This window comes from Carcharodon carcharias, chromosome 15, assembly GCF_017639515.1.
Source record: "Carcharodon carcharias isolate sCarCar2 chromosome 15, sCarCar2.pri, whole genome shotgun sequence".
Taxonomy (NCBI): Eukaryota; Metazoa; Chordata; class Chondrichthyes; order Lamniformes; family Lamnidae; genus Carcharodon; species Carcharodon carcharias.
In genome coordinates this window covers 51,895,905-51,910,748 of record NC_054481.1, presented here as the reverse complement: position 1 = coordinate 51,910,748, position 14,844 = coordinate 51,895,905, and positions in this window count along the sequence as shown.

Below are 14,844 nucleotides of genomic sequence, written 5' to 3'. Positions count from 1 at the left end.
CAGTGAGGCTGATTGGCTCACAATGTGATAAACATCAGGGTAGGGTTTTATTCATTGTTTTATCCCCAGCTTTTAGCCTTTTCGATCTTTTTTCCCACCACCGTCCCCTCCCCCCACCCCGACCCCACTTGGGCCATCTGTCACTTTCCAGAGTGCTTACCCTGGTCCTGCCATTATTACATTCTGTTTTCCACTCTTAATGTCACCATCAGCCAGTACCACCACTATTAACAACACTTTGACCTTTTCTTTATTACATATTTCCCAATCTCTGCTTTACCTCCACCTATTGCTGGCCTTCTATCCAGCTTCACCTATTCCAACCCACTTAAGCAGTATATATATTCACCACATTTCTACTTCCCTTTAGCTCTGAAGAAGAGTCATGCGGACTCGAAATGTTAACTCTGTCCTTCTCTCCACAGATGCTGTCAGATGTTTTTCCAGCATTTTTTATTTTTGTTTTAGATTTCCAGCATCTGCAGTATTTTGCCTTCATACAATTATATATTTATTCACAGAATTACACATTACAAGTATATACCTCCTAAGCTAAGAACCACGATTTCAGTCCATGTCTATTTATAGGGACTCAAGTGAAGCCCCAGTAAATGCCCACCACCCACATACAATTAAACACAATTAATATACACACAGAAGCTTGGGTTAGACTGGGAATTTTTTTTTTTGTCCGGCACAGGCGCAAAGGGCCTAATGACCTCCTTCTACACTGTAAGTTTTCTGTTTTTTCTATGTTTCTATTTGAACAATGGCATTGCTCCCTCTGTGTCCTCTGTAAATTCCCTTGGGAAATCTCAGAACTCAAGTGGAAAGGCGATAAGTCAGTCAATTTGCTTTTCAGGAATTTTACGTTGCATTCTTTTGGTACTTGCTACCACAGTTAACTTCAACAGAAAATCTAAGCCCACTGTATTTGGGAGCCCTGAAACTTTTCCACATATCAATAAAATGTATTAACTAAAAACTGCATGCACTCAGAATTGGAAGTCACATCCCTGAATCAACCACAATGTTGGAAAAAGATATGCAAAAGAATAAAAAAGAAAACCTGATGTAAAAAAGCCATTTTCCTACAGCTTTGTTCTTTTCCGTCAAGTATTTCAAATGTGCTGTTACCCGATCAAATATTGCTTTTTGGGCCATCTTTTGCTTGCATGACTATCTGCCAAAAAAACATTTAAAACTAAAAGTGAAAATTGTCAAACCACTCTACAGTCCTCCAGGCCTATTACTCAAGATGTACTTTTGCCAGCAAAACTAGAACAATCTGAAATTTGCCAATCAACTGGAAATGCTTTAAAGAGAAAATGGGACATTTCTGAGATTGATTTGCATCACATGAGGTGGGTAAAAAGACAGAGTTGCAATAATGTAACTGGATGGTGGAACAAGCTTTAGGTGCTGAATGGCCTTTCCTTTTTGTTCCTAACCAAAAGATGTAGTGGATAAAACTTGCCAACTAGGACCTCTGATGATACTACAACTAACAAGCTCTCTACCGTAAGGATGAGAAGAATAATGCAAAACCCACACTGTGACTTGGAATTGTTAATACTAGAACTGTAGGGATTTAGCATCGAAGATTATACTGTTGTCGATAATGAAATTCTTCTTTAAAAAGTTTATTTTCTGCTGAGTCAGTATTGATGTAACTTTGAATAAAGCCAAGCACAGGAAGTTCCATGACTGTGCCCTCTGACTCAGTACTGTTTGATGATTGATCACTGCATGCAGCCTTCCGTGGGCAGTTGCCTATGGAACTCAATAACAAACACAGTTCCAGTATCAATGTGGTATTTGTCCAGACCTTTTATAAAGCTTTCAATCACTGTAATTTGGAATGCTTTACCTCAGTATTTCACAGAAGAAAATAAAGAGCATGTTTAAAACTATAAGTGTTTGCTAAAATTAACCTTAAGTCGATAGGGTTGATTATATGTATTTCTGGAGGTTTCATCACATGACTTGTCCCCATACTCCAGCCATTCTTCCCCCAACATATCCATCCTTGTGACGTATTGCCTTGCTATGCCAATTGGAAAGCAAAAAGACTCATTATCCAATTGGATGATGCTTACCTGTCAGCCAAACAGCCTCCCCCCCCCCCCCCGGCCATTTTCAATATTTTTATTCCTGTAGAGAGTTGGTCAAAGAAATTTTTTTTTTAAAACTATCTTTTTTAATGTCTTGATGATTTTTCTTCAGGATTACACACACCAGTGTCCTGGAGATTGAGTTTTCAATTCCTGGAGGCTCCAGACCAATCCTGGAACATTGGCAACCCTTATAAACCAATAATTCTCCACTTAGTATTGCACAAATCTAGTTTTCAATGGACTGAATTAGTCAGCTGTCATTCAAACATAGTCCTACCTGTCCCCTCTTTATGTGTTGGTAGGTCCGGATGCTAGCTGGGAGCAATTAAGTACATTCTTCCCCAAGGACAACATGATAACAAGTTAATAACTCAGCCCAGTCCATCCTCTCAGTTGAACTGGCTAGTGGGTATGGAAACTGGGTTTCACATCTCAAAGAGGATCAGAGACACAAAATGTGTCTATTTGAAATCTGAGTTCCATAGAATCATAACAAACTTACAGTACAAAAGGAGGCCATTTGGCCCATCATGACTCTGCTGGCTCTTTGAAAGCTGTGCTTAGTCATACATACTCTCTCTTCTATAAGTGCCTCATCCTCAACTACCTGTCTAACTCATTTCTAAATTATTTATGAAAACATTTTCAGACAGAATGTTACAGGTTCCAGCAACTCTCGAGTGAATAAAAATTCCCATCTCCCCTCTAGATCTTTTACCAATAATTTTAAATCTATGGCCTCTCACCAGAGGGAATATCTTTTCAGTATTTACTCTATCCAAACCTCTCATCATCTTGAAAACCTCTCTCGGGTCATCTTTTAATCTTCTCCCTTCTAAGGAGGACAGGCCTAACTTTCCCAGCCTTTTTTTTCATCACTGAAGTCCCTCATCATGGTGGTAAAGCTCCTCTGTACCCTTTCTAAGGCCTTTACGTCTTTCCTATGGTGTGCTGCCCAGAAATGTCAATGCTCCAGCTGAGACCTAACAAAGTGTTTTATTACGTTTGAGTTGATAGAAAATATCAGAGAGTCAGGTATTGTGTACTATGCTTTATTAGGGATGGATAATAAACGCTGGCCTAGCCAGCGACGCCCACATCCCATGAACGAATAAAAAAATATAATCATGATCTCAGATTGGAGGGCAGGGGTTAATAGACTGCAGTTAAGAACAATAGCAAGCTTGTCCTCAGCAATGAAATTCTGATAGTTTCAATCTAATATTGCCCCCAACACCAGAAGAAATGTTAAATCAAAGTGCCATCTGTCAGTTCAGAAAAATCCCACAGCATTTTTCACTTTGCTGGAGATACTGTCGTCGAACACTAAACCAAGGTCTTGTCTGCCTGTTTCAGGTATAAATCCCCATAGCAATACTGCACCAAGATCAGGGAGTTTATTTGGTCTTTGTCAACCAAAAGGAACAAACACAGATTAATTTATTATCCATCTCTTTACGGCTTGTGGAATGCTGACGGGTAAAAGAAACAAAAGGAGGTCAGCTGGTTCTGAGCTGGCTTCTATGAGGGGAAATATAGAAGGAAAAAAGAAGTGATTGTCTGACCTCACTCAAGACTGGAATGGTCTCCTGGACTTGTTGTAATCACCTAAAAGTGTTGGGGAAATTCCCCTGAACCTCTTCAAAATAGCACCACAGGATCTTTTATATCCATCAAACAGAGAATATGGGGACCTTGGTTTGACACCCAAAAGACATCCCTTCTGACAGAGCAACATTCCCTCATTACTGCACCTGGATTACCTGACTAGTTGATGTCTCTGGAACAGTGATTGAACCCATGACTTTCCAACAAAGAAGCAAGAGGGTGCTATCCACTGAGATGTGACTAAGAGTTAGAAGGAGAACAAGGAGGGAAAAGGGACAGCAGAGAAGGAACACAGGTAAATGGTTTACAATTCTTAAGCAATGTTTTGAGTGTTTTATGTCACAGCAATAAAGCAATTCTTGATTCTGAGAAAATATATTACGGTAAAATACATGTTCTACTCAGTGCCAGTGTGTGTGAACTGAAAACAAGCAAAACTGGTTAGCCCAGGAGCAACAGAGTTTTCCAGCTGATCTAGCCAGAAATCTATAGATAAATACAGTGTAGAGCTCATGTCATGTTGTTCTGTGGGAAAAAGGGTAATTTACAGAGCACACCCACACAGTCATTAACACAGGCAGACTTTGGAAAGGGAGCTAACTGTAGGCTTGGCCTTTTCACCATCAAGACAAGTGGAGAACTGACACAGCAAACACACTATTGGGATACAATACCCAGTATTTGACTGAACGTGTTTTAACATGGAGTTCGATAGGGAAAATGGGCAAGAATTTGGGAAGTGACAGCATGTTCAAAATCCTTGGAAAGGAAAGGGAGGTTGAGGATGAGATTGCAGTTTGCAAGGACAGAGCGGTCAATGGCTGTTTTTTTCAAGCGAGTGGGTGATGATGGCAGGTTTAAAGGAGAGAGAGACGATACCTGAAGAGAGAGGACCATTAACAATGGATAGAATTTTACATTCGGTGTACGGGGACAGGCCCGACACGCCGGAACGTAAAATAACGCTGGATGATGTAGGGTGTGCATCCCGACGTCATCGCACTGTCTTGTGATATTTCATTTGCCGGGCGCGTGCCGGAGTCAGCTGCGTGCCCCCAGATAATTGAGAGCCTATTAAGGCCATTAACATACTGATTAACTCCAAATTTATGCTGCCTGTCCAACCTAATGGTTGGCAGGCAGGCGAAGAGGCCAAGCAGCCTTTATGTTTTTTAGGAAACCTCATCCATAAGTGGGATGAGGTTTCCTAAACCTAATATTGATTATATGAGAACTTTATTTTGAAAATAAAAACATGTCCCATCTCATGTGACACAGCCACATTAAATTTTAATGTTTTTAATAACTTCTTTAAAAAGCGCTTCAATCTCCCTGAGTCAGCTCTGTGCCTCAGAGAGATTGAAGTGCACTTTTGTGCACATGCACGAAAGAGTGCTGAACCCAACTCTCCCTCCTCGCTCCACCCGCACTTGTAGCGCTCAGTGCTGCTGCTCACGATCCACGCTGGGCAGGCCTTAATTGGCTTGCCCGCATGAAATCGTGGTGCCGAGCCGATCGCGGGTGGTAGTCGGCTCTGCAACCACCCCACCCGCTCCCATCGAGCATGCCCGCTTTAATTTTTTTATTAAAATCATGTAAAATCCTGGCTAATATCTGCTAACGTAGGAGCCAGGAAGGGAAGTTTGGTGGTCAGCAATTTTGCGGGGATAGGGTCAAGGGAGCTGCAGGTGAATTTCATGGATGAATTGAACTGGGGGAGGGCATGACGGGAGATAGGAAAGAAACTGGAGAAAGATGTAAGTTCAGGATTAGCACAGGGGAAAGCTTTAGAGGGAGCTCAGACCGGTGGGATAGGAGGGAAGCAGCTGAACAGATTATCTCAATCTTAGTGAAAGAAACATCCATGAGCTCCTCACATTTGTTATTGCAGGTGACAGTGGAGGAGACAGGGGGAAAGGGGTTTAAAAGAATGGTTTTCAATAGAGTCAAGAAGCCGGCCATTACCTCTACATTCCAGAATGATGTTGGAATTGTGAACAGTTTTGGCAGAGGACTGTGGGATCCAATAGTGCTTCATATGGTCTTGCCAGATTTGGCGATAGATAGATAAATCAGTTGTCCAGCATATCTGTTCAAGGCTGCAACACTTGGGGGAGAATTTTTCTCCCCGTCGGGGGGGCTGAGCAGAAGCGGGCATGGGCGGGCGCGGAACCCATCACCACCCACGCCGCCATTTTACGTAGGCTAAGCACTCCCTGTGCGGGTGGGGGAAGGAGGCTGAGTCGGGGCCTGTGCTCTTTCACGCATGCGTGCGAAAGAGTGCAGAAATCTCCCTGAGGCACAGAGCTATCTCAGGGAGATTAGTTTGATTAGGAAAACTTGAAAAAAAGAATTAAAAAAATTATTCAGACATGCCCCCTCATATGACAGTGTCACAAGAGCTGCCACATGTCAATGAATTTTAATAGAAATTTTTATTAAAGTTATAAACGCTTCATGAAACCTCATCCTGCCCTTGGATGAGGTTCCATGAAAAATGCCAACCTTAAGGTTGGACGGGCAGCCCTGACGACTACTTCAATTAGTTGATAAGTGGCCTTAATAGACCCAGCTTGGCAGGTGTGCAGCTGACTCCAGTGCGTGCCTGCCGAACTGAAGATCAGAATGACATGCAGTGACGTCAAGATACTCGCCCGACATCACCGCGTGCCATTTTACTATCGACCAGAAGATTCTGGCCTTGGATTTAAGGGAGAGGAGGTGTGGGCTGTACCAGAAGGCAATGACGAGGGTGAGAAAGAGTAATGGTTTTAATGGGGAAGTGGGTGGAGAGGAATACAAAGAAGTGATCAGAGATGGTCTTACCTGTGATTGGCACTATAAAAGTACAGCTAGTGTGGCCAAGTAAATGACAAAGATCAAGAGAGTGGCTGTGTATGTGGTTAAGAAGAGTTACAAGGAGGGGGAGATCACAGGGAGGATTGGAGGGCATTGAATCAGAGGAGAGAGAACATGATGAGTTGAGATAGAGGTTGACATTTCCAAGGATGAAATTAAAGTGGTGGAACAAGGGATGATGCTGAAAGGAGGAGAAGGTGCCAGAGGTGGGGCAAGTAGTGGAAGATTAGTCAGGCGGGAAGTTTCATTTAGGAGGAAGGTATTAGCTTCCCTCAGTTAAGTTTTGGTCAAGACGAAAATGTTTATGTAATCATCCACAATAAGCTCATGGGCGGCAGGGGCCTTGTTCATGAGTGAATGGAAATTCAGGAGGGAATGCATGGAATTATGCTGGAATCTGCATTGCATGTACTTGATGCAATTGAGATTGAAGTGAACGCATGTCTCTACACCCTTGCAAAATAAAAAATGTTTTTGTTGAGAAAATGACCCTTTTCTGATTATTTAAGTGAGGCAGAATTGGGGAAAAATCTAAAATGAGCTCAACTTAGACTAATGCAAAATTTAGCCTTATGTAGTTAGTCTTGTTCCATAAGTACCCCTGTGAATCTGTCATTGCAAAAACTTTAGAACAAAAAATCCCAGAAGTTCCCTTGTGGGATTTTACTTATAAGACAAAATACTAAAACTTTGTCCACAATTTTCTGAGAATTGGCAGTGGCCAAAGTTCCTTGCCATCAAAGCATTCTTGGAAAATGATTCCCTGGTGTAATAGCTCCTGCCTTTAGTCCTCTCTGTATTTATCTACTCAGGCTACTGACCTAATCAATTCCCACAAAGCAAAGAATTTACATAGAATTTACATGGCACAAAAACAGGCCATTTGGCCCAACTGATACATTTATCCAGCTTTCCCTTAAACTAATCTATGCTATTTGTCTCAACTACTCAGTGTGGTAGTGATTTCTACATTCTAACCACTCCCTGGGTAAAGATTTTTCTCTTGAATTACCTTATAGGATTTATTGATGATTTTCTTTTATTTATTTAGACCTCCTCATGATTGAACCATTTTCGTCAGTCCCGCGCATACACTCTGCTTAAATTACATAATGATGCTTCCTACTCAACAGCACAATTTGCACTTTCTGTCCCATAGCAATGCACTATATTAGTTTGCAGTTTATTCTAAAAGTATTTTAATAGCTTTTTGGGTGTGTTATGCTTTGCATAAATTGAATCTTGTTGTGCACATCTGACAGAAGCATTAAAGTATACTCGGATTAAAGATGAGTTGGACAGAGCAGAGGCAAGGAGATAGTTTGCATTCTAACTAAATTTGTCCTACATTCACTAAATAGCAAAATTCTAAATGATCTTAAGCTCAGTTATTGAAGTTCAACCCTATCATTAGAATTAAAGCTATGCCCTACTCCCACTGAGCTCTTGTGTACTTCTCCCATTTCACACAAACCTATTGAGAGTTGGGATTGTCTCAGCCATGGCTCAGTGGTCTCACCTTTGGATTAGAAGGTCCAAGTGCGTTTAAGTGCCAATCCAGCATATTAAGCACATAATCTAGGTTTACACGCTGTTGCAATACTGAGGGAATGCTGCACTGTCAGAGGTATTGACTTAGAGACTTACTGTCCTCTCAGATGTATGGAAAGGATCCCATTACACTATTTCCATGAATGCAGGGGAATTCCCCTTGGTGTCCTGGCCAACATTTATCCCTCAACCAGCACCTAAAAACAAATTATCTGGTCATTACCACATTACTTTCTGTGGAAGTTTGCTGTGTGCAAATTGGCTGCAGTGTTTTGACTTTTTTTATTCATTCATGTGATGTGGGCGTCACTGGCTAGGTCAGCATTTATTGCCCACCCCTAATTGCCCGTCCATAGATGGTGGTGAGCTGCCTTCTTGAACTGCTGAATTCCATGTGGTGTAGGTACACCCACATTGCTGTTAGGGAGGTATTTCCAGCATTTTGACACAGCGGCAGTGTGGCAGTGAAGGAAAAGCGATATAGTTCCAAATCAGGATGGTGAGTGACTTGGAGGGGAACTTACAGGTAGTGGTGTTCCCATGTGTCAGCTGCCCTTCCAAGTGGTAGAGGTTGCAGCTTTGGAAAGTGTGGTCAAAAGAGCCTTGGTGAGCTGCTGTGGTGCATCTTGTAAATGGTACACACTGCTGCCACTGTGCGTCGGTGGTGGAGGGAGTGAATGTTTAAGGTGGTGGATGGGGTGCTAATCAAGTGGACTGCTTTGTCCTGAACTATGTTGAGTTTCTCGAGTGTTGTTGGAGCTGCATTCATCCAGGAAAGTGAAGATGGTGGATAGGCTATGGGGAGTCAGCGGGTGAGTTAGTCCCTGCAGAATTCCCAGCCTCTGATGTGCTCCTATAGCCACAGTATTTATATGGCTAGTCCAGTTCAGTTTCTGGTCAATGGTAACCCCCAGGATGTTGGTACTGGGGGATTCAGCAATGGTAATGCCACTGAATGTCAAGGGGCGATGGTTAGATTCTCTCTTTTTGAAGATGGTCATTGCCTAGCACTTGTATGATGTGAATGTTACTTACTACTTATCAACCCAAGCCTGAATATTGTCCAGGTCTTGCCGCATTTGGACATGGACTGCTTCACTATCTCAGGAGTCACAAGTGCTGCTGAACATTGTGTAATCATCAGCGAACATCCCCACTTCTGACCTTATGATGGAAGGAAGGTAATTGATGAAGTAGGTGAAGATGGTTGGGCCTAGGACACTACCCTGAGAAACTCCTGCAGTAATGCCCTGGAACTGAGACGATTGACCTCCAACAACCACAACCATTTTCACTGTGCTTGGCTCCAATGAGTGGAGAGTTTTCCCCCTGATTCCCATTGACTTCAGTTTTTCCAGAGCTTCTTGATACCACACTTGGTCAAAGACAGTTACTCTCACTTCAGCTCTGGAGTTCAACTCTTTTGTCCATGTTTGGAGCAAGTCTGTAATGAGGTCAGGAGCTGAGTGGTCCTGGTGGTACCCAAACTGAGCATCAGTGAGCAGGTTATTGCTGAGTATGTGCAACTTGATAGCATTGTCGACGACACCTTCCATCACTTTACTGATGATCGAGAGCAGACTTATGGGGCAGTAATTGGCCGGGTTGGATTTGTCCTACTTTTTGTGTACAGGACATGCCTGAGCAATTTCCCACATTCCCGGGTAGATGCCAGTGTTGTAACTGTATTGGAACAACTTGATGGCTAGTTTGGAGCACAAGTCTTCAATACTGTTGCTGGAATGTTATCAGGGCCTATAGTCTTTGCAGTTTCTATGTTACAACAGTGACTACACTTCATGAATACTTCACTGGCATTAAAATGCTTGAGGAAATTCTGAGGTTGTGAAGGGCACTATAGAAATCCAAGTCTTTCTTTTCTTTCAGAGCAATAAATCATGTGGATCTGAAACATCATCTAACTACTTAGCTCCAATTATTGCAGCAAAAGGGCAAGTCACCAAGTGAAAAATACAGTATTATGTTCTGCAGTCAGCCAAACGTTAAATGTTGATTGGCTTCAAACTGGAAACATAATTAATTCTGGAGCCAGGCCTAATATCTACTTGGCGGCAGTCATAGATTTCTTCAACCAGCATAGGCTGGTTTCGAAATTGCTGAAGATAATAAACTTCTCTAATTCTCTCCCTTGCTAAATGGAGTTGAATTGTCAATATGGTACAGGACTTTCTATGCAATTATGATTATGTACCTTGTAAAAGTAAAAAATATATGGAGTATTCTGGATATGTATAGTAAGCCAGTTAGCATTTGAAAGAGGAAAATAGGTTAATGTTTCAGATAGGATATTTCAAAGAAACATTCAACTTTACTTGAAATGTTAACTTATCTTTTTGCTTCAGATACTATCAATATGCTGTACATTCCAACTTGTTATTTTAGGTTTTCAGTATTCATGATACTTCATTTTTACTCTTAGGGATGAGGGACTTTGTAAGGATTGGTACTTTTGGGAATAGAATACTTTTGACATTTAATAATGGCATCAAGTACTCCCAGTACAGCATGGGTTAGGTGCAGAATAAAGTTTCACTTATATTAAAGTGACAATAGTGGGATAAATTTTCATCTTGCTGTCTGGGTAAAAATTGTGGTTCAGTTGCCTCTTATAGAAGCCACTGATTAACATAGCCTTGCTTTCTGATATAATCTTTTTAATCTTTTTTTTTGCACCTGCTTGATGCCCTTTTATAATATGGTGACCAGAATTGCAAATAGCATTGAAAATGTAATCTCAACAAAGTTCGAGACAAGTTTAACAATAACTTTTCTACTTTTCAACTCCATCCCTCCAAAATGGTTTGCTTTCTTTAATGTCCTCATCAACCTGCATTTCAACTTATAATGATTTTTGTATTTGTACGCCCAGATCCTTCTACCCCACTTAGATTCTTATTTTCCAAGGAATATATAATTTTCTAATTTTTCTCATCAAAATGTAATATCTCTCATTTATCTGTGTTGAGATTCATTTGCCAATTGTATGCCTATTCTGCAAGTTAATTAAGATTCTCTCATAATTTGTTTCGATCCTCCTCAGAATTGACTATCTACCCCAAATTGGTTTCATCAGCAAATTTAGAAATTGTATTTTTGATTCCAAAGTCTTTGTGGTTATATAAATTATGAGCAACATTGATCGCAGCACTGGTCCTTGTGGGATACCACTTCCACCCTTCACCCTTACTCACTTATTATTTTTATTTTTCCTACTATCGATATTAAACTGATTTGTCTACAGTTCCCTAGACTTGTTCTATCTCTATTCTTAAATATGCATATAATGTTGGTTACCCACCAGTCTTCTCTTGCTTGCAGCCAATTAGCAATCCATTCTTTCACTTGTCCCCTGATTCCACACACCTTAACCTCACTTATTAATCTGTCATGTGACACCTTATCAAAGGCTTTTTGAAAACATAGATCAATTACATTTACCATATTACCTTTGTCTACCCTCCATGTTACCTCTTCAAAGGATTCAATGATATTGGTCAAGCAAAACATTCCCTTTTGAAATCTATGTTGACTACTCTTTATTACATTTTTGATTTCTAGATGTTCCTCTATTTTCTTCTTCAGTAGGCATTGCATTATGTTTCCTACTATCGATATTAAGCTGTTTTGTCTACAGTTCCCCAGACTTGTTCTATTTCTATTCTTAAATATGTATATAATGTTGGTTACCCACCAGCCCTCTGGCACTACAACATTCCCTAATGAGTTATTAAATATGTGTAACAGTACCTCTTCTTTTAATTTTTTTTAAATGTGCAGATTCAATACACCCAGACCAGGGGTTTTATCCTTTATGAATTTAATTAGTTTATTTAATATTTCTCCTTTTTTTTATTTTAAATGCAGTTATATCCTTTCTAATTTCATCTTCTGATGTCATTCATGTTCACTTGATCTGTCTCCCTGGTAAATACTGAAGCATAGTATTTATTTAATTTATTTAAATTTATTTAAATTCCTGCCATTTCACTATTACTGCCTGTGATTTTATCCTGATTTTCCCTTAGCGGCCTTGTTGCCATCCCAACCTTCTTTTTTTCATTTATGTGCTAGTAGAATATTTTACTATTGTTTTATGTTCCTTGATAATATAATTTCTTTGTTCCTCTTTGTCTTCCTAATGGTTTCTTTGACTTTTCCCTTAATCTCTTTGTATTCTCCCTATGCTCTCCCCTGCCATCCAATGGCTTAGTGCATGCCTCATTCCTTACCTTAATTTTTTCCCCCTATGTTTTTATTCATTCATGATGTCTCATTAGAGTTTAGCTTTTCTGTGTTTATTAACAGACTATATTTTTTCTAGATTCTGTTGAACGTTTTGCTAAAGCTTTCCCATCAATGTTTGCCTATATTGTTGTCCATTGTGTTCCCAAGCTCTATTCTCAGCCCCTTATACTTTATGTTTAACCATCTATTAACTCCTATTCTATAATTTACTTTATTCCCTGGCCATTTAAGGTCCTTCTTTATGGTGTGTCCTATGCTCTCCTTCCCTGTTTTGCTTATATTTAGACTTGTTTCATTTCTTGTCAATTCCTCCCATAGTCTTAACGACTTTACTATCTCCCTATTTACACTCTCCAATTCAGATGGAGCCTATCACCATTGACAGAGCCCTGTCCCAGTGCTAGCAGTGCCCCATGAAAAGGAAGCCCCTCTTTCCTAATCTTTCCTGTCTATCTTTATGTTATTTTGAACAAGGCTCAGGCAATAGTCCAGATATTTTTACCCCCAAAGTCCACCATTTCATTTTAGCACCGAAATCCTGTTTTCCCTTCAGCACAACCTTTTCTTCTTCCTACCTACAATGTTTGTTCTGACATGGACCATGACAACTGGATTTTCCCTCTCCCTTTCCAAAATCCCCTCCAGCTGCCTTGAGGTATTCCTTACTTTGGCTTCAGGACTCCTATTCGTGACTGTAGAGCAGGGCTTCCGAAACTGGGAGTCACAAGATGAATTTCTGGGGTCACGAGCTCCGAGGCAACAATGGCTGCCATGGAGCTCCAACTTGCGAGGCCCCTTTAAATCATTGCTTCTTTTTTAATGGTGGCCTTGGCCTAAATGACCAATGTTTGCAGCCTGATTGCTGCTCCAGAAGACCCATTGAAAAGGTAAGCTTTTAAAAACCCATGAAGATTAAACGCCTGTCACCCCCTTCCTTCCCAGCTATCAGAGTTCTCCCCCCGCACCTACTCTCATAGGCCCCCACTCCATTCTTACAGTCTCCCCCTCCAATTTCTCTCACAGCTCCCACTGAGGGGTCACAGCAATTTTCAAGCCCCAAAATGGGGTCACAGTGGGAAAATGTTTGGGGAGCACTGCTGTAGAAGATTCTACATATGCCCCTAATTATAATCACCTATCACTACTACATTTCTATTCTGCCTATGCCTTCTGAGCCCACACCTTGGTCTGCATTGACTCTCCTCCCTGCAGCTTTTCCCCTTGTCCTCAAACATAGCACATATTACAGCTGCTAGACATAACCAGTGGCGAAGGGTCTCCTTCTCAACCTCTCCTGAGTCCCCATTTACATGCCCGCTTGACAGTCACACCCTCCCCTTCCTGAACCTGTGTTTTCTTCTAGGATGTGTATGTTCTGGATGAAAGTGTTCAAAAATTCCTTCCCTCGCTCATGTTTTAAAATGTCCCTAATGGGCGTTCCAGCAATTCTGAGCTGGAGTGCCTGAAGGCAGAGACATTTCCAGCAGGAATGGGGATCTGGGATGGTCCCACTGTCTGAAAACACCTGCATACCACAGTCCCGACACATAGGCCAGAAATATCCCCCTGTTGGGAGCGGGTGGGGGGATTGTGCAGGGGCGGGTGGGGGTGGGCATGAATGTGATCGGTGCCCCCGATCGGGGATGCGCCGTCATTATACACGGGTAGGCCAATTAAGGTCCGCCCAGTGTGACGCTCGCCCAGAAGCAGAGTGCTCCCTGTGCGGGTTGGGGGAGGGGGTGGATTCCCTGAGAGGTTCCCTGCACTCTTTCATGCGCACAAAAGAGAGCAGAGATCTCCCCGAGGCATGGAGGTGCCTCAGGGAGATTTGTTTCAGTGTTAAAGTTTCAAATAAATGTTTTTATCACTTTTAAAACATGTCTCCTCATGTGAAACAATCACATGATTTGGGACATGTCAAAGAATAAATGTATAAGTTTTTATTAGATTTTAAAACACTTCATGAGACCTCATCCCGCCCATGGATGAGGTTTCATGAAAAATGCGAAGGCCGCCTGGGCTCTTTGCCTGCCCGCCAGCCTTAAGATTGGACAGGCAACTCATTAAATTGAATTAATTAGGTTTAAAATGGCCTTAATAGGCCTTTGACAGTTTGGCGGGCGTGAAGCCGACTCGCGTGGTGACATCTGGACACCTGCCTGATGTCACCGCACGTCATTTTACGTGTTGGCGAGCGGGCCCCACCTCCGCTAGCGAACCGGAGAATTTTGCCCATAGCCTGGCCTATCAGCTCTAGTCTTCCTTATTTATTGCCTCTACCAATCAAAGTCCACTTGCCAACCAATCAGCACTCTCTTCTTATACAGTGTAAATTGTTGTTTTCCCCTGATATTGGTGTTCTTTTGAAATGTCTTGATGAGTGCAAGACGAAAAGCTTCAGCATGTCCCTTATCTCAGCAATACTCAAGTTCTGGACGATCAA